Here is a 19,824-nt window from a genome sequence, read left to right as displayed (position 1 = left end):
ATGGGCAGGGCAGAACAGCTCCGGCACAAACGTGTGCACACACCCGTGACAGAGAACGTGACAAACAGGGGGGACAAGAAACACGACACATCATGCTTGTGGTGAGGGCCTCAAGGGGAGAAGGGAAAAGGGACCCCAAAGACACACGAGGGAACACGGCACACCGGACAACACCAGACAGACCAGAGCTGTTCTGCACTGCCCGCCTGACATCTGCCATCAAAAGTAGAGCCTCTCCCTTTACCTGTCCTAAGAGGCCCTTGGAGAAGACTGCTTTTCCCACTGCCAATTTTTAAATCTGGCGCAAGAACTCCCAACCTGATACTCTCCCATCTCCAGGCCGTGGCCCCCGACTTATCTTTTGGATGATCGGCGATGTGGATCCACGTTGCACCTGAAATGAGTCTGCCTCGGAGGGCTCTGTGATGGCCTGTGAGCCTCTCGGTCAGCTGCAATAAAGAAAACCAAAACCAAAGTATGAGTTCAGATTTATGTGGGCCAAATCCCTGCAAGGCAGGTACTTGCCCTTTCCTGAGCGTGCCTGGCTCCCTCTGGCTCCAGCTTCATCCTGATTCCAAGGCGGTGGCCTTTATTAGGAGTGGCACCTGGGTTAGAGAAAGGCAAAGTTAAATGGCATTGCTGTGACTGCAGTGGATGACCTTGTGTGCTGTAAGACATGGCAATGCCTCTGCTAGGCTTCTGAACAGCCTTGTGGGGGGGGGAGCCCTCAAATGAACAAATAAACACCCTTTCTCACCCTGCTGCCTGCAAACCCCCTCCCAAGAACTCCTAACTGGATACCTGAACACCCTCCCTCTCCCAGTCACAATCCTCAATCACCTGAAGCCTCAATCTCAAACATCATCCTTGACACTGGGCAGATCCCTCTTGTGACACGATCAATCTGCTGAAAAATTGTTGTGCTTCAGAGCTGAGCAATAACAACCACTTCTCTCCGCTGCCCACCTTGGCTGCTGGAATCCAGATTTATTTCCTAAAAAGAAAGACAAAGAACAGAGCTGTAACACAGTCACCATACACACTTCTGCTGCAGAGACAAATGGGGCCTCACCTGCTCGGGGCAATCCCCTCACCCGGGATGGGGCCCCCTGGCACAGATTTAATACATCTGATTCTGGAAAAAAAGTTAGGACAAGAGTCACACTGTTGCAGGATAACTGATGAGCTCCAGATATGATGTGTCCATCTACAAATCCCATCTAGAGTCCAACTACACCCCACATTACAAATGCCAAGTCCCCAGGACTTCTCCTATCGCACCAGGCTGTGCGGCAGGGCAGAGCAGCCCCGGCACAAATGTGTGCAGACACCCGTGACACAGGACAGGCAGGACAGGACAGGACAGACAACGGGGACACAACAGGAACAGACATCTCTTGGCAAGGAAAATGGCTGCAAGGACTGAGAGAATGCAAAAGGAGATGACTGAGTTCAAACTGACGGTCAGCTGATGAGGCTCAGAGAACCCTGGAGGAAGAAGATGCTAACTGAAGGATTTATTCCAAGAACAGCAAAGATCGATGCCTAGGAATCCTATGGTCAGAATCCTCTGCCTACCCTCACATTCTTACAAGTCCTAATCCACCATAATGGATCCAGGTGGGGCATAGCTGTCCGGACAGCTCAGAACAAGACCTGACAAGACACCTGACTGGATGCTTCCAAAGAGAGAAGAGAGTCTGATGCCTGTCTGAGCTCCCCAGTCAAAAGTTCAATGGCCCGGGTGCCAGGCCAAGGAATGCAGAGATCACAGATGCTAACAAGGATGCCAGGGTTTCTGACAGGCCCCCCTAAGGTAAAAGACATGGCATACACAAACAACACATAATGCACAACAGACAAAGGACACGAGACACACTGGGACTGCTCTGCCCTGCACACCTCAGCACTGCGATCAAAAGTGAGACTTTGCTTTTATGGGGCCTAAGGGGCCACTTCATGAACACCACCCACCTCCAAATTGGACTCAAAAACGCCTCCCGGTCATTCCCAAACCAGCACCACGCCTTCATCCCCTCTGTGGGTCACAGCCCTCTACTTATCTCTCAGACATCTGGGGATGCCGGTCCCTGTCAGGTGCAAAGAAAGGCCACCTCGTCAGCTGGGAAGGTCCTGCTGGCACCGGGCTGTTGTCTCTCAGACAGCTAGATTAAAGAGAACCAAACATCAGTGCCTGACCTTGGCACCGCATCGGCCAAAACCCCACCACTCTGCTACTCACCGCGCTCCTAAGAAGGCCCGGCACCTCCTAACCCTGACCCTCTGCCACACGTGGAATGCATCTGCACCTGAAAGAAAGTTAGAACTTATGTCAAACAAAACCAGGGTAACTCACAAGCTGCAAACACCTTATGTCAATCTAGGAAGAGCATCTAGAGCCCAAGTACAGCCCACATTACAAATTTCAACTCCCCAAGGCTTGTCCTACTGCAGCAGGCCATGGGCAGGGCAGAACAGTTCCGGCACAAATACCCGCAGACACCCGTGACACAGAACGTGACAAACAGGGGGACATGAAACACGACACATCATGCTTGTGGTGAGGGCCTCGAGGGAAGAGGGCAAAAGGGACCCCAAAGACACACTAGGGAACACGGCACACACCAGAGCTGTTCTGCACTGCCCGCCTGAAAGCTGCCATCAAAAGTAGAGCCTCTCCCTTTAGCTGTCCTAAGAGGCCCTTGGAGAAGATTGCTTTTCCCACAGCCAATTTTTAATTCTGGCACAAGAACTCCCAACCTGATACACTCCCATCTCCAGGCCGTGGCCCCAAACTTATCTTTTGGATGATGGGTGATGGGAATCCACGCTGCACCTGAAAGGAATATGCCTCGGAAGGCTCTGTGATGGCCTGTGAGCCTCTTGGTCAGCTACAATAAAGAAAACCAAAACCAAAGTGTGAGTCCAGAGTTATGTGGGCCAAATCCCTGCAAGGCAGCTACTTGCCCTTTCCTGAGTGTGCCTGGCTCCTTCAGGCTCCAGCTTCATCCTGATTCCAAGGCTGTGGCCTTCATTAGGGGTGGCACCTGGGTTAGAGAAAGGCAAAGTTAAATGGCATTGCTGTGAGTGCAGTGGATGACCTTGTGTGCTCTAAGACATGGCAATGCCTCTGCTAGTCTTCTGAACAGCCTTGTGTGGGGGGGCCCTCAAATAAACAAATAAACACCCTTTCTCACCCTGCTGCCTGCAAACCCCCTCCCAAGAACTCCTAAACTGGATACCTACTCACCCTCCCTCTCCCAGTCACAATCCTCAACTCACCTGAAGCCTCAATCTCAAACATCATCCTTGACACTGGGCAGATCTCTCTTGTGACACGATGAATCTCCTGAAAAATTGTTGTGCTTGAGAGCTGAGCAATAACAACCACTCCTCCCCGCTGCCCACCTTGACTGCTGGCATCCAGATTGACCTCCTAAAAAGAAAGACAAAGAACAGAGCTGTAACACAGCCACCATACACACTTCTGCTGCAGAGACAAATGGGCCTCACCTGCTCGGGGCAATCCCCTCACCCGGGATGGGGCCCTCTGGCACAGATTTAATCCATCTCAATCTGAAAAAAAAGGTAGGACAAGAGTCACACTGTTGCAGGATAACTGAGGAGCTCCAGATATGATGTGTCCATCTACAAATCCCATCTAGAGTCCAACTACACCCCAAATTACAAATTCCAAGTCCCCAGGACTTCTCCTATCGCACCAGGCTGTGCGGCAGGGCAGAGCAGCTCCGGCACATACGTGTGCTGACACCCGTGACACAGGACAGACAGGACAGGACAGACAACGGGGACACAACAGGAACAGAAATCTCTTGGCAAGGAAAATGGCTGCAAGGACTGAGAGAATGCAAAGGGAGATGACCGAGCTGAGACCGATGGTGAGCTGATGAGGCTCAGAAAACCCTGGAGGAAGAAGATGCTAATTGAATGCAGTTATTGGAATAAATCAAAGATGGATGCCTAGGAATCCTACAGTCAAAACCCTCTACCTAACCTCCTAATATTACAAGTCCTAATCCACCATAATGGATCCAGGTGGGGCATAGCTGTCCGGACAGCTCAGAACAAGACCTGACAAGACACCTGACTGGATGCTTCCAAAGAGAGAAGAGAGTCTGATGCATGTCTGAGCTCCCGAGTCAAAAGTTCTGTGGCCCGGGTGCCAGGCCAAGGAATGCAGAGATCACAGATGCTAACAAGGATGCCAAGGTTTCTGACAGGCCCCCCTAAGATAAAGATATGGGATACACAAACAACACATAATGCACAACAGACAAGTGACACGAGACACCCCGGGACTGCTCTGCCCTGCACACCTCAGCACTGCGATCAAAAGTGAGACGTGGCTTTTATGGGGCCTAAGGGGCCACCTCATGAACACCACCCACCTCCAAATTGGACTCAAAAACCCCTCCCAGTCATTCCCAAACCAGCACCATGCCTTCATCCCCTCTGTGGGTCACAGCCCTCTACTTATCTCTCAGACATCTGGGGATGCCGGTCCCTGTCACGTGCATAGAAAGGCCACCTCGTCACCTGGGAAGGTCCTGCTGGCACCGGGCTGGTGTCTCTCAGACAGCTAGATTAAAGAGAACCAAACATCAGTGCCTGATCTTGGCACCGCATCGGCCAAAACCCCACCACTCTGCTACTCACCGCGCTCCTAAGAAGGCCCGGCACCTCCTAACCCTGACCCTCTGCCACACATGGAATGCATCTGCACCTGAAAGAAAGTTAGAACATATGTCAAACACCACCAGGGTAACTCACAAGCTGCAAACACCTTATGTCAATCTAGGAAGAGCATCTAGAGCCCAAGTACAGCCCACATGACAAATTTCAACTCCCCAAGGCTTGTCCTACTGCAGCAGGCCATGGGCAGGGCAGAACAGCTCCGGCACAAATGTGTGCACACACCCGTGACACAGAACGTGACAAACAGGGGGACATGAAACACGACACATCATGCTTGTGGTGAGGGCCTCGAGGGAAGAGGGCAAAAGGGACCCCAAAGACACACTAGGGAACACGGCACACACCGGAGCTGTTCTGCACTGCCCACCTGAAAGCTGCCATCAAAAGTAGAGCCTCTCCCTTTAGCTGTCCTAATAGGCCCTTTGAGAAGAATGCTCTTCTCTTTGCTAATTTCTAAATCTGCCCCAAGAACTACCAACCCACTATTCTCTCATCTCCAGGCCCTGGCCCCCGACTTATCTTTTGGATGATCGGCGATGTGGATCCACGTTGCACCTGAAATGAGTGTGCCTCGGAGGGCTCTGTGATGGCCTGTGAGCCTCTTGGTCAGCTACAATAAAGTAAACCGAAACCAAAGTGTGAGTCCAGAGTTATGCGGGCCAAATCCCTGCAAGGCAGGTACTTGCCCTTTCCTGAGTGTGCCTGGCTCCCTCAGGCTCCAGCTTCATCCTGATTCCAAGGCTGTGGCCTTCATTAGGGGTGGCACCTGGGTTAGAGAAAGGCAAAGTTAAATGGCATTGCTGTGAGTGCAGTGGAGGACCTTGTGTGCTGTAAGACATGGGAATGCCTCTGCTAGGCTTCTGAACAGCCTTGTGTGGGGGGGCCCTCAAATAAACAAATAAACACCCTTTCTCACCCTGCTGCCTGCAAACCCCCTCCCAAGAACTCCTAAACTGGATACCTGAACACCCTCCCTCTCCCAGTCACAATCCTCAACTCACCTGAAGCCTCAATCTCAAACATCATCCTTGACACTGGGCAGATCTCTCTTGTGACACGATGAATCTCCTGAAAAATTGCTGTGCTTGAGAGCTGAGCAATAACAACCACTCCTCCCCGCTGCCCACCTTGACTGCTGGCATCCAGATTGACCTCCTAAAAAGAAAGACAAAGAACAGAGCTGTAACACAGCCACCATACACACTTCTGCTGCAGAGACAAATGGGCCTCACCTGCTCGGGGCAATCCCCTCACCCGGGATGGGGCCCTCTGGCACAGATTTAATCCATCTCAATCTGAAAAAAAAGGTAGGACAAGAGTCACACTGTTGCAGGATAACTGAGGAGCTCCAGATATGATGTGTCCATCTACAAATCCCATCTAGAGTCCAACTACACCCCAAATTACAAATTCCAAGTCCCCAGGACTTCTCCTATCGCACCAGGCTGTGCGGCAGGGCAGAGCAGCTCCGGCACATACGTGTGCTGACACCCATGACACAGGACAGACAGGACAGGACAGGACAGACAACGGGGACACAACAGGAACAGACATCTCTTGGCAAGGAAAATGGCTGCAAGGACTGAGAGAATGCAAAAGGAGATGACCGAGCTGAGACCGATGGTCAGCTGATGAGGCTCAGAGAACCCTGGAGGAAGAAGATGCTAACTGAATGATTTATTCCAATAACTGCAAAGATGGATGCCTAGGAATCCTACAGTCAGAACCCTCTACCTAACCTCGTAATATTACAAGTCCTAATCCACCATAACGGATCCAGGTGGGGCATAGCTGTCCGGACAGCTCAGAACAAGACCTGACAAGACACCTGACTGGATGCTTCCAAAGAGAGAAGAGAGTCTGATGCCTGTCTGAGCTCCCGAGTCAAAAGTTCTGTGGCCCGGGTGCCAGGCCAAGGAATGCAGAGATCACAGATGCTAACAAGGATGCCAGGGTTTCTGACAGGCCCCCCTAAGGTAAAAGACATGGGATACACAAACAACACATAATGCACAACAGACAAGTGACACGAGACACACCGGGACTGCTCGGCCCTGCACACCTCAGCACTGCGATCAAAAGTGAGACGTGGCTTTTATGGGGCCTAAGGGGCCACCTCATGAACACCCTCCACCTCCAAATTGGACTCAAAAACCCCTCCCAGTAATTCCCAAACCAGCACCATGCCTTCATGCCTACTGTGGGTCATCACCCTCTACTTATCTCTCAGACATCTGGGGATGCTGGTCCCTGTCAGGTGCAAAGAAAGGCCACCTCGTCACCTGGGAAGGTCCTGCTGGCACCGGGCTGGTGTCCCTCAGACAGCTAGATTAAAGAGAACCAAACATCAGTGCCTGATCTTGGCACCGCATCGGCCAAAACCCCACCACTCTGCTACTCACCGCGCTCCTAAGAAGGCCCGGCACCTCCTAACCCTGACCCTCTGCCACACCTGGAATGCAGCTGCACCTGAAAGAAAGTTAGAACATATGTCAAACACCACCAGGGTAACTCACAAGCTGCAAACACCTTTTGCCAACCTAGGAATAGCATCTAGAGCCCAAGTACAGCCCACATGACAAATTTCAACTCCCCAAGGCTTGTCCTACTGCAGCAGGCCATGGGCAGGGCAGAACAGCTCCAGCACAAACGTGTGCACACACCCGTGACACAGAACGTGACAAACAGGGGGACGTGAAACACGACACATCATGCTTGTGGTGAGGGCCTCGAGGGAAGAGGGCAAAAGGGACCCCAAAGACACACTAGGGAACACAGCACACCGGACAACACGACGCACACCGGAGCTGTTCTGCACTGCCCGCCTGACATCTGCCATCAAAAGTAGAGCCTCTCCCTTTAGCTGTCCTAATAGGCCCTTGGAGAAGATTGCTTTCTCCTCTGCTAATTTCTAAATCTGTCCCAGGGATTCCCAACCTGCTACTCCACCATCTCCAGGCCGTGGCCCCAAACTTATCTTTTGGATGATCAGTGAGGGGAATCCACGTTGCACCTGAAATGAGTCTGCCTCGGAGGGCTCTGTGATGGCCTGTGAGCCTCTCGGTCACCTGCAATAAAGAAAACCAAAACCAAAGTGTGAGTCCAGAGTTATGTGGGCCAAATCCCAGCAAGGCAGCTACTTGCCCTTTCCTGAGCGTGCCTGGCTCCTTCAGGCTCCAGTTTCATCCTGATTCCATGGCTGTGGCCTTCATTAGGGGTGGCACCTGGGTTAGAGAAAGGCAAAGTTAAATGGCATTGCTGTGAGTACAGTGGATGACCTTGTGTGCTGCAAGACATGGGAATGCCTCTGCTAGGCTTCTGAACAGCCTTGTGGGGGGGGGGGCTCAAATAAACAAATAAACACCCTTTCTCACCCTGCTGTTTGCAAACCCCCTCCCAAGAACTCCTAAACTGGATACCTGAACACTCTCCCTCTCCCAGTCACAATCCTCAACTCATCAGAAGCCTGAGTCTCAAACATCATCTTGGACACTGGGCAGATCCCTCTGAAGACATGATGAATCTGCTGAGAATCTGTTGTGCTTGACACAGCTTGGAATTTCAGGGAGTCTCACTCCTCCATTAAAGAAAAAAAAAACAAAAAAAAACCAATAACAACAACAACAACAACAAAAAAAACTAAACCAGAAAACAAAAATAAAAAAACTCAAAACACCTAAATCCCCACAAAAAAAAAAAAAAAAAAAAAAAAACAGAAACTACCAAAAAATCAAAGAAAGCAATGAAAACCAACCAAAAACCCCAAAAAGAAAACCTAAGAAACAAAAAATTCCACCAAAAAAAAATCCAACCAAAAAAAAAAAAAACAGTGCAAAACCAAAAATTTCAAAGGCACTTTACCACCCCTAAACACAAAACCCAAAATCACAAACCTAAATATTCCCTGTGTTCTATGCTGTTTTCTTCACAGAATCTTCCAAGCCTCTGTGCTTTAGATGCCCAGAAACACCTGCTGAAAACAAGCTGAGACGAGCTGAAAGAGCCTCTTCCCTGAAATGAGAGGAGAGCTCTTACCCCAGCACATCCCTGAGAGGGAATGAAGCCCCTCAGCCACGGCTGGGGTTAATATACCCCTGATGGTGCCCGCCTCTCGTTCCCATGGCACCCAGGAAAAGGGAGGGGGCGAATCCCACCAGAGCAGCTGCAGCTGTTTAGCTCCTCTGACTCACATTCAAGGGCAGTAAAGGGCTTGTTATAGAAGAAAACTCTTCAGAAAAGTAACCGTGCTTTCTTTTTTGCAACAACTACTTGGAACAGAAGAACAGAAAACTGGCAAGATATAAAACTTTGTGGTAAGGTTACATAGCTGGATAAATTGGGTGATTGGGTAATTTGCTGTTACCTTACATAATTATTCTGTGTTTAACAAAAGCCATCTAATAAATTCACACCCAAAACTCCAGCAGCCCAGCTGGCCCTACCAAATCTCTATGTTTATGCATACAGTAAACAAAACCAAAATCCCAGTAATACCTATGAGAACTCTGTGAAAGAAACCTATTGAAATTGATCCTACCTCAAATACAAAACAACCCATCCAAAGTTAGCTTCACTCAAAAAACAATTTACACAGAGTTAATAATACCAAGAAATAAAACAACACACCATATATCACCAATGAATATAACAGTGAAGAAAAAAAAACACTTTTTTTTTTGTTTTTTAAACTAACTTCTTTTATTAGCTAGAACAAAAGATTTTGCCAGGACTGTAACAACAACTTCTTCTCCTTCTGAAATGTCCCTTCTTCTTCCCAAATTCCTTACAACTTCTGAATTTACATCCAAGCAAAAAGCAAAATTCGTGCACTTGTGCATTCGATGCTCCTGTCAGATTCTCTGTTTCCCTCCACATCTTCTTACACTTTCAGTCTTCACGCTGTCCTGCCGTGATGAGTTTGACGGAAGAATTGGTAAACGTTAAGAGAGGATTTCCCTGCCTCCCTCCCCAGAGCTGGTTTCCTTAGCGCATTTCACTCAATCCCAAGCCGGCAACGATGCACGCTCACCTCAAGGCTCACAGCTGCTCGGCTAAACTCGGCTCTAGTCGGCTAAACTCGGGCATTGTCATCTGCATTCGGCTGGACTCGACCCTTCGGCACGGCTCGGCTCGCTTCGGCCGGACTCGGAGCTGATCAGTGCGCTCGGGGCGCCTCGGCTCGCTTCGGCAGAACTCGGAGCCGATCAGTGCGCTCAGCGCGGCTCGGCTCGCTTCGGCAGAACTCGGAGCCGCTCTGTGCGCTCGGCGCGGCTCGCCTCGCTTCGGCCGAACTCGGAGCCGCTCTCTGCGCTCGGGGCGCCTCGGCTCACTTCGGCAGAACTCGGAGCCGCTCTGTGCGCTCGGCGCGGCTCGCCTCGCTTCGGCCGAACTCGGAGCCGCTCTGTACGATCGGCGCGGCTCGGCTCGCCTCGCTTCGGCCGAACTCGGAGCCGCTCTGTGCGCTCGGTGCGCCTCGGCTCGCCTCGCTTCGGCCGAACTCGGAGCCGCTCTGTGCGCTCGGCGCGGCTCGGCTCGCCTCGCTTCGGCCGAACTCGGAGCCGCTCTGTGCGCTCGGCGCGGCTCGGCTCGCCTCGCTTCGGCCGAACTCGGAGCCGCTCAGTGCGCTCGGCGCGGCTCGGCTTCATTCGGCCGAACTCGGAGCCGCTCTCTGCGCTCGGCGAGGCTCGGCTTCATTCGGCCGAACTCGGAGCCGCTCTGTACGTTCGGCGCGGCTCGGCTCGGCTCGGCTCGGCTCGGCTCCCTGACGGCGGGCAAGCGGCGCCGCCTCACGTTAAACTCGCCCGGCTCGGGGCTCTCCTGCTGCCGCGTCCCGCGGGCGGCCCGGCCATCGCACGGACACGATCGGGAGCGCGGCGTTGCACAGGAGCTCATTGGGCTGTGACCGCACTCGCGCTAATTAGCGCGCACGAGAGCAGCGGGCTCGGTTCGGCTGAGCTCGGCTCGGTTCAGGCAGCCTCGCAAGCCTGGCCTCGGTTCGCTCGAGGCCGTCAGACTCCGCCGGTCTCGCCTTGGTTCGGCTGAGCTCGTTCCATTAGGCCGGAGGAGGCGTCGTTCGCTCGTGTTTTTTACAAATATCTTTCCATATTGACTGTATATTTCTATATTTAGTTTTATACTTCTATAATACTTCCATTATTTCAAATAAAAACCCCGTCTCTAACCAAATAAATAAAAAAACCCCTTCTTTTAAAGGATATTGAAATATTTTTTATTTATACTTTGTATAATTATACATTCATATTTTAATTTATCGTTTCTTTGGATGTATTACATTAATAATGATATATATATAAAATTTTAAAATAGATTTAAATTATTATTTAAATTATGTATAATATCTACTGCTACAACTAATTTTTTCTTATATTTTTAATTTTTATATTTATCTGTATGTATTTATTATATATTTCTAAACTTAGATTTCTACCTTTATATTATTTGTATTTATAATTTTTACTATCAAAACCCTGCCTATTGACCAATAAAGAAAACCCGCTTTATTTAAGTATTTTAAAAATATTTTCATGCTTATAATTGTCATATTTATATTTATAATTTGTTCATTATTAGATGAGAACACACCTGCTCCTGCACCCCAGTGGGGCTCCTTCTCCTTGGGACCTTGGGGTGCCCCAACGGCATCAGAGCCCCGAGTCTTCACCCCCTTCTCCTCTATTTAGAAACTACACTACAACTTTTTTCTGGAAACAAAGACATTACCTAAATCCTCTCCCCGTGTCCCAGACAGATGGATATTCAGTTATTAGTTGGCTGGGCAGCAGTTTCTTAAATATAATGATAAACAAGATGTGAACATTTTAGCTACAAGCAAATAGGCAAATCTGAACAAGGTACTGATGGCCAGCCACTGAAGTTATTTTGAAGGAATTTTTTAAACAATAAAATACTGATACCACAAAAATAAAGCAAAAAGCTAACTACTGGCTAAGAAAAAATTAACTTTTGACAGCAACAACATTCTAACCACACAGGCTTTTTCCCGATGTCATACTTTATAACTACCTCTCTTGGGAATTCTCATCATGTATCCCAAAAGGAATAAATACCTTAGAGCGTCCTAAAGCAAAACGTAGCACACATGAGCTCCTCACACTCCCGGGAGGCCAGCACAGCGTGCACTGAGTCTGCAATGAATTCTGCTCAGTGAGGGTCTGCAAACAAAGGTTCAACTGATGAATTTAACTGATTTTAAAGGGGGGTTTTCTAAGCACTGAGGCACAACAAAGAACAAGAAACAACAATTCTTAAAAAAATCTGCAAGTTTTATTTAGCATATATGCGACTGATTTCCACGCTGTTGCTTCTCACTTTGATTCGTCTGTAGGTTCAGGAAGATGACAATGCACACTCTGCCTTCCGTGAGCCCCCCACAGCAGCTGAGCGCTGCTCCGTGTGCTCAGATCATCAGGAACTGGATTACACGTGCCCGGATGGACTGGAACTGCTCTGCTGCAGATTCAGGAGACGATGGCAGAGAGGGGCTGGCCGAGGCGTCGTCCCAATTCCATTTCTGTGTGACGAGAAGCGGTTTGTTCCCAACAGCTGCAACAATCCCCAGCTCCCTTCCGTGGTGAGTACCGATGGCACACAAATGGCAGCCCGAGGAAATCGTGTTCTGGGCTCTAAGTGCTTGGGACAGGGTCTGATTTTTTGTTTTGTACTTGTATGATGATTAGTACAGCAGGGCTCTGATGGATGACATGGCAACACAGAACTAAAAACTCCTCGATAGGATTACATCGACTTCTAGGAAAAGACAAAAGCTTAGGACCCTTCTGAAATCTACTTTTAATCCAAAGCACGGGGATTGTCAGCATGCTGCACCTTCCAGCTTTTCAAAGCAGCTTACCTCTGAAGACCAGGAAACATTGATTTCTACAGAAACAATGGGCAACTCCCAGGCTAATCTCAGCACTACTGTTTAATAGGGGACCTGCCAGCGTGCCAGCCCAGCTTCAAGTGTGCTTTACTTCAGTCTAACATCCTCACACAATTCTTCGCACACCTTCCAACCCTGAAATCTTATTTTCCCCTAAAGCTTCTCTTCATTAGCCATTTCCAAGTAACATGGTATTTTTACAACATTCAAAAATGTCATGCTGGACTGTGCTAGAGAGTACTCTGCAAATATAAGCTTAGCAAAGTTTGAATTGACTTGTCCAGAGAAAAAACCTACAAGTGAACACCTACACCTGCCTACAAAGAGCTAACAAGCCCCCGGCAGCTGCCAGCATCAAAGCACAGCGGATGTTTCTAATACAGGGTAAGGATAACAACATCACCTTTTGTTCTCTCCAGCTTCTTTTCCCTGCAGTCATATTTTGCTTCTTATGATTTTTTTAGTCTCTGTATCTTCTTGGACAGCACCGAGACCGACGACAAGGATACGAGAGTCTTTCCCTGCCATAGGGAGAGAACCAGGAAAACAGTTAAAATAAGAACAGGGCAGTTTGAAATTCATACTTGCAACGAGAAGCAGCGCCTAACCAACAGAACAAAAGTAAACAAAGCACGACACCTCCCTGGGCACAGAAGACTTATAAACACTCCAGGATTTACAATTCTAGCGACCATCCCCTTCAGGACAGCAGCCAAGTGTCCCATGGGGTGGTGCTGCACCAAAGAACCATCTGAGAGTGCCCAAAGAGTGAAATGCACAATATGTTGCAAAGACAAAAAATCTTGCAAAATAACAAAAATACAATAGATGTAAACTACAGGGCAAGAGTACAAGTGTTACCTTTGGGAGCCGGAACCATCCAGGTGAGCACCTGATAACTGGATCCTCACCAGAGTTTGAACCCTTCAGGACACAGAAGGGTTTTCCCCAGAAACTTCACAGACTGAGTTTTGACAGAAGCACGCTCGCCGGATCCTCAGAAACGTCGCCCATTCTCCAGGCGTCTGGAGAGAACTGCAAATGGCTCTCACGTAGTTGGAGCTGGTTCTGTAAGGTCTCAGGGTGAATTTCACCAGATGCAACCAAATTGGGCCACTCCCAGTGGGACAGAAGGAACCCAAAGCTTGGGTAAGCAGAGCTGCAGCAAATACTGAGGAAACAAACATAACAGCGTAAAAAATAATAAACCATCCTTTTTTTTTTCTCTTGCTTTTGTTTTTTCTTTTCTTAGTCAGATCAGCATAGCAATTAAAGAGAAGGTGAAAAACTCACCATTACTGAACATTTCATCATCGGTAAGCTGAGCATCCTTAGCACAGAGGACTCCAAAGTTAAAATTCACCGATCCCTGGGAAATAAAGCCAAATATCGTATCGTAAACAATCAAACAGCAGACATAAAAATTTGTTTCCTCTCAGGACTTTCAGGTATGTATGTATCTTTGCATTACACATTAGAACATACACTTTATACCATCACCTAATACATAATAATTTACCTTTAAATTTTGATAGTATAGCATGAATTTTTAACTTAAACTGGTGATCTATCATTATTAAGTTGGTGCATAAAGTTATTTCTGCTGTCACGTTCAAAAAAACATTAATTTTTTTTAACTGTAATGAGCAATTGATTTCGAAGTCATCACAAGCCCATCAAAATACAAAGCTGGGTTCACCGGACGGGTCTGTGAGCTAGAAGAAGTTAGGCTTGTACTTCCCTCTTGTTCTTCCAGAACCAATAAATCCTGTCAACAAAACCAGGATCTTTAGCCCGCTGCTGTGAAAGATTCTACAAGGATGATGGTTTGATTTGTGTTTAGAAGTTTTGATTTGAAATGGCCAGTCCAATGGATAAAGACAGTTTAAGTAGTATTACATTACTATTATTATTATTTCTATTATTATTTTTGCTAGTACTACTACTATTATTATCACCTGCTACTGGAAGAAACAAACCAGTAGCACCTATACTTAATTACTTTTATTTCCAGGAAATAATAAAGAAAAAGAACCAAACCAAAAAAAGTCACTTCCTACCTTTTATATCAAGGGATGAAAAATTTCTCTTGGGCTCTTCTCCAATTTATCAAGACTCATAGCACTGAAAGGCAAACAAAACAGTGCTTTATAGAAGGTCAAGTGCACGTTTCAAGGCTGAACCACCAACTGACTGCAGTGACAGCAGTTACCAAATGAATCCTTCCAAGGGCCTCTCTTAAATGGAATGTTCTGTGGAACTGCCATTTCTTTCCCAAAACACTAACTTCCAACACTTCCTAAACTTATTTTGCATTTTAAAAATAGAAATTAGTAAGACTCTGTGTGGAGGTCAGGTTTATTTCCTTCTAACGCACAGAGCTCTGTTCCATCACCCTTCCCTATGGCTCTACACAGAATCATGGTGAGCTTTTTAGGTGGGCTCAATAATCAATTCTATTTCTCTCTTTTCCTAGTTCTCTCTCTTCTTCAATAATTCAAGGCAAGTCAAATGAAAAATGACAAGTTCAGCATCAGAGTCACACTTTTTCCCTTTGTCTGGTCAAGAACAGGCTCTAAATCCACTTATTGCTGCCTTCAACGATTCAGACTTGCAAAACCATTCTTACATGTTTTACAGGTTTATCATAAAACCCACAGAACGCAAGCTCTGAATTACAGGAAAAGGTACACAGGCAAATATCTAAAGGGATCACTTAATTTTAAATACATACCTTGATAGAGAGCGCACTGAGAACCTTTCCGTGGGACTCTAAGGGACGCATGCTTTCTGAGCACCCTGTAAACAAGAAAAGCTACGATATGCTACAGGACATCCCCACTTTTTCCACATATTCAAATAGGATTTTTAATAAAAACAGTTCAGTTACAAAAGAAGGAAGAAAGCCAAGCTAATTTTACTCAGCTGTATTTACTGCCGATTTAGAGAAAAATGCCGGGCCGCGTCGCCCGTTGCGTCACACGCCGCGCCGGCAGCAGGGCCTGGCGGGAGCTGGAGTCTCGGGCTGACAGCCACTCATGTGCCGCGTCAGCCGTTGCGTCACACGCCGCGCCGGCAGCACGGCCTGCCGGGAGCTGTAGTCTCGGGCTGACAGCCACGGCTCCGTCCCCCGCCACCGGGAGTTGCAGTCCTTCCCGGGCATCAAATGGATCCTTCGCCCCCGGGCAGGGAAGGACCTGAGGCAGCACCGCTCCTCCCGAATGCCCTCTCTTTTTCCCTCCAACTCTTTTTCTTTTTTTAACTCTGTTTTTCACCCCTTTCCCTTCCCTTCCCTTCTGCTCTCCTGCTTTCTTTCCTTTCCTTTCCTTTTTTTTTTCCCCCCCTTTTTTTTCCCTTTCCCTTTCCCTTTCTTTTTCTTGTATTTCTAATCTTGGTTTTCCTTTCTAGCTTTAGAATAAAAAAGCAGCAGTAGTAACTTTCAGGCTACCTGGGAGTAAAAAAAATCCCAAAACTATAATGACTGAAAGAAAACTATTTATTCCCTGGGAGCCTGAAATTTTCTACTGCTGCACATGACACAGAGCTTTTTATTCCTTCTTATATATAGTTGATATTTTATACTCACTTTATACACCGCCCCCTGCCGTCTGCACCGGCGCTGTGCAGGCAGAGCGCTGCGGCGTCGTTCGGTTCTGTTTAAATAAACTCGGCTAAATTAGGCTTGGTTCGGCTTAGGTCTAAAATCGTTTCGGTTCGGCTTTTCGTCTAAATTCGGCTTTTCCGGCTCTTCGGCAGAACTTCGGCCCGGTTGGGCTAAAGTCGGTCATATTCGGCTCTTTGCCTAAATGCGGCCAACGTCGGCTACACTCGGTACCGGTTACACTCGGCTATCATCGGCTCTTCGTCTCAAGTCGGCCGTGTTCGGCTACAGTCGGTTCTTCGTCTCAAGTCGGCTGTGTTCGACTACACTCGGCTCTTCGTCTCAAGTCGGCTGTTGTCGGCCACACTCGTCTCTTCGGCTCAACTCGGCTATTTTCGGCTGCACTGGGCTCTTCGGTTAAACTCGGCTGTTGTCGGCTAAACTCGTCTCTTCGGCTCAACTCGGCTATTTTCGGCTGCACTGGGCTCTTCGGTTAAACTCGGCTGTTTCCGGCCACACTCGGCTCTTCGGGGAAACTCGGCTGTGTCCGGCCACACTCGGCTCTTCGGCTCTGCGGAACAATTCGGCCCGGCTCGGCTCCCTCGGGGCGGGAAGGCGGCCGTGAGAGGACCCCGGCACAGCGAGGCGTTTACCCAGATGCCTCTCACAAACCCGCCGAAACACGCCCGCCCGCGGCGCCGCTGAGACCACAGCATGTGTCGGGTACACTTGAAACGCCATAGAAAATACCACCGGAGCCGCGCCGGGGTCGGTATTCCATGCAGGCAGTCCAGTTACACCCACCCCGGTCCTCCACTTCCCCGCCCTTTTCGCCGCCCTGCTGAGAAGGTCAATTAAAAGTCCGCGACATCCGCGACATCGGCCACTCCCAAGGTGGCGGCCTCTCGGTGCAGGGCTGCAGTACCGCGCTCTGCCCACGAGATGGCAGCACTGCCGCCCGCCCCGGCCGGGGGCGCAGCGCGCCTCGGGGCTGCGGGCAGCGAAGGCGGCAAAAAAGAACAGGGGCGATCCCCGCCGAAAACTGCTCTGAAATAAACGCCCCAAAACAACCGGGAAGAGGAAAAATAAACTTCTGCCTCTAATCTAATAGGATAAAACAAAACAAAACCCCAACAATTTCTTTAAAAAACAAAATTAAATATTTTATAATTTTTTTTTTTCATATTCATATTCACATTTCTATTTAATAATGTATATTGATCTACACTGTCCATTTATACATTTGTTTTTATGAATACATTTCTATTCCATATTGCATATATCCCTAAAACTTAAATTTATTTTTATATTTTTATACATATTTTTACATAGTAAGTATATATTTCTGTTAGGATTTTTACTTCTCTAACACTCACAGTACTCAAAATAAAACCCCTGCCTCTACCCCATACATGGCAAATAAAACCCCCTTTCATTTCAACTGTATTTAAATTTTTTTAAAAAACATTTTTCAAATTTATATTTAAAATGTTTACTGATGTATGATCGATTTTGCATTCATATTTAGCGATTTATTTATAAATTTATATTCTATGTTACATGTGTTCCTATTACTTATATTTTTATATACTTTTACTCAAATCTTTATATATTTATTATATCTTTCTGTGTTAGGATTTTTCCATCTGTAACACTTACATTATTTAAAATAAAACCCCTGCCTCTACCCACATTAAAGCCAAAAAGAACCTCAGTCTTCTCAACTGTATTTAAATATTTTTTAAAATTCTATTTTCCAGGTTCATATTCACTTTTACATTTAAAATGTATACTAATGTATACTCTTATTTGTATTCTCCATTACATCTCTTCCTATTATTTATATTTACTTCTATTTTGTGTTTGCATATGTATATTTATATCTTGATTTTATATCTCACTATTTAGAAATAGATAACAATAATATCTACATTCATATTATTTAAAATAAAAACCCTGCCTCTAACCCAATAATAAAAAAGACCCCAACCCTTTCTTTTAAAAAATATTTAAATAGCTTTTATCCTTATGTCTGATTTTTATATTCCTATTTGTATTTATAATAATGTATATTAATGTCTATTGCTTACTTATACATTTATCTTTACCAATGTCAAGTTATGAATAAATTTACATTCTATATTACATCTGATGCGAGTAGTTATTTATATATTTTTATACATATTTTTATACATTGATTAAATATTTCTGCGTCAAGATTTTTACTTCTCTAACACTTATAATATTCAAAATAAAACCCCTGCCTCTACTTAAATAAAAGCCAAAACATTCCCTTTCTTTTAAACGATATTTACATATTTTTATATTTATATTCCCGTATAATGTTATTTATATTCTGTACTACAACTCTTCATATTACTTACATATATTTATATATAAATTTATATTCATACTTCAGCAATTTCTCTTTATATATTTATTATATATTTCTATCTTAAGATCCACATTTCTATATTCCTTATATTATTTAAAATAAAACTCCTGCCTCTAACCAAATAAAAACCAAGGACACCCCTTTATTTGAACCAGATTTAAAATTTAGGAAGTAAATTTATTTTTCAAAATTATAATGATATTTATATGGATATTTTTATTTATTTTATTAATAGATATTATATATATTAGAGAGAATACCTTCTAATATAATCATAGATATATATTTCCTGTATTATATATATTTTCTTACTTATATTTGTTTAAATTAAATATGTATAGATATTTGTATTTCTATATATATTTGTATATCTGAATTTATATTTTATTTCTATCATTTAAAAACCCCAGCCTATAACCTAATAAACCCCCCCAATTTACTTTAACTCTATTTAAATATTTTTATATTTACAATCTATATTTATATATCTTTGTGTATATATATATATAAAATAGACTATCATTTACCTATATGATATGTTACAATTATATACCATATATTATAGTTTTACGTATGTATCTGTTATCTATATTTATGTTTACCACTCTAATGTTAGATTTATTTTTAAATGTATATTTATTTCTATTTTCATCTCTCTATTAAACCATGTCAGTTCATTAGCCCGACACACCAGAGCCACAACAATACTGTACCTTTGTCAGCACCGGCACGCAGCACACGCCCATCCCATCACAGCACAGCAAAACAAAACCTATTTCTATTACTAACGGAACCAACATCCCACAACACTGAACCCTAATAAAAACTCAAATAAACCTAACTGTAAATAAATTTTAAATCCCATTAGAAAGTAGCCCAAAACCTCCGCACATGCTCATCATAAACTTCCTCCTAAACTGGTATCTCAAAAACCCCAAAAAACTCAAACACACCTTGAAAATGACACAACTGCTAATAAAAACAAACCCCCAATAAAAATTAAATCAAACCAACTCACTAGACTCAAAAATGTACAATTGACCCTAAACATTACTAAAAAAAGTCCCCAAAGCTCTACCTTTATGTTAATGCACAAATAATAACCTATCATCTATAAAAGTTATTTGAAAAAATTAAAAAAATAATTAAAACCATGAAAATAAAAAACCTAAACTATTAAAATACTAAAAA

General features: G+C 45.7%; 1 long non-coding RNA gene across 2 annotated transcripts; it reads right to left on the bottom strand.

The window, feature by feature from the left end:
* Positions 1 to 13,013: 13,013 nt before the first annotated feature.
* On the bottom strand, positions 13,014 to 16,424 carry LOC131093240 (uncharacterized). Of its 2 annotated transcripts, XR_009115551.1 has the most exons (6): positions 16,224 to 16,424; positions 15,372 to 15,436; positions 14,698 to 14,761; positions 13,931 to 14,006; positions 13,499 to 13,808; positions 13,014 to 13,158 (listed from the first exon to the last, which is right to left on the bottom strand). It is a non-coding gene; the product is annotated as an uncharacterized LOC131093240 (long non-coding RNA). The 2 variants fall into 2 exon arrangements; XR_009115550.1 differs by lacking the exon at positions 16,224 to 16,424 and having other exon boundaries at positions 15,372 to 15,608.
* Between the last annotated feature and the right edge of the window lie 3,400 nt (positions 16,425 to 19,824).

This window comes from Melospiza georgiana, chromosome 24 (assembly GCF_028018845.1).
Source record: "Melospiza georgiana isolate bMelGeo1 chromosome 24, bMelGeo1.pri, whole genome shotgun sequence".
Lineage (NCBI taxonomy): Eukaryota > Metazoa > Chordata > Aves > Passeriformes > Passerellidae > Melospiza > Melospiza georgiana.
Note: the sequence above shows the minus strand (reverse complement) of the source record. Positions and strands in the feature narration are given on the sequence as shown.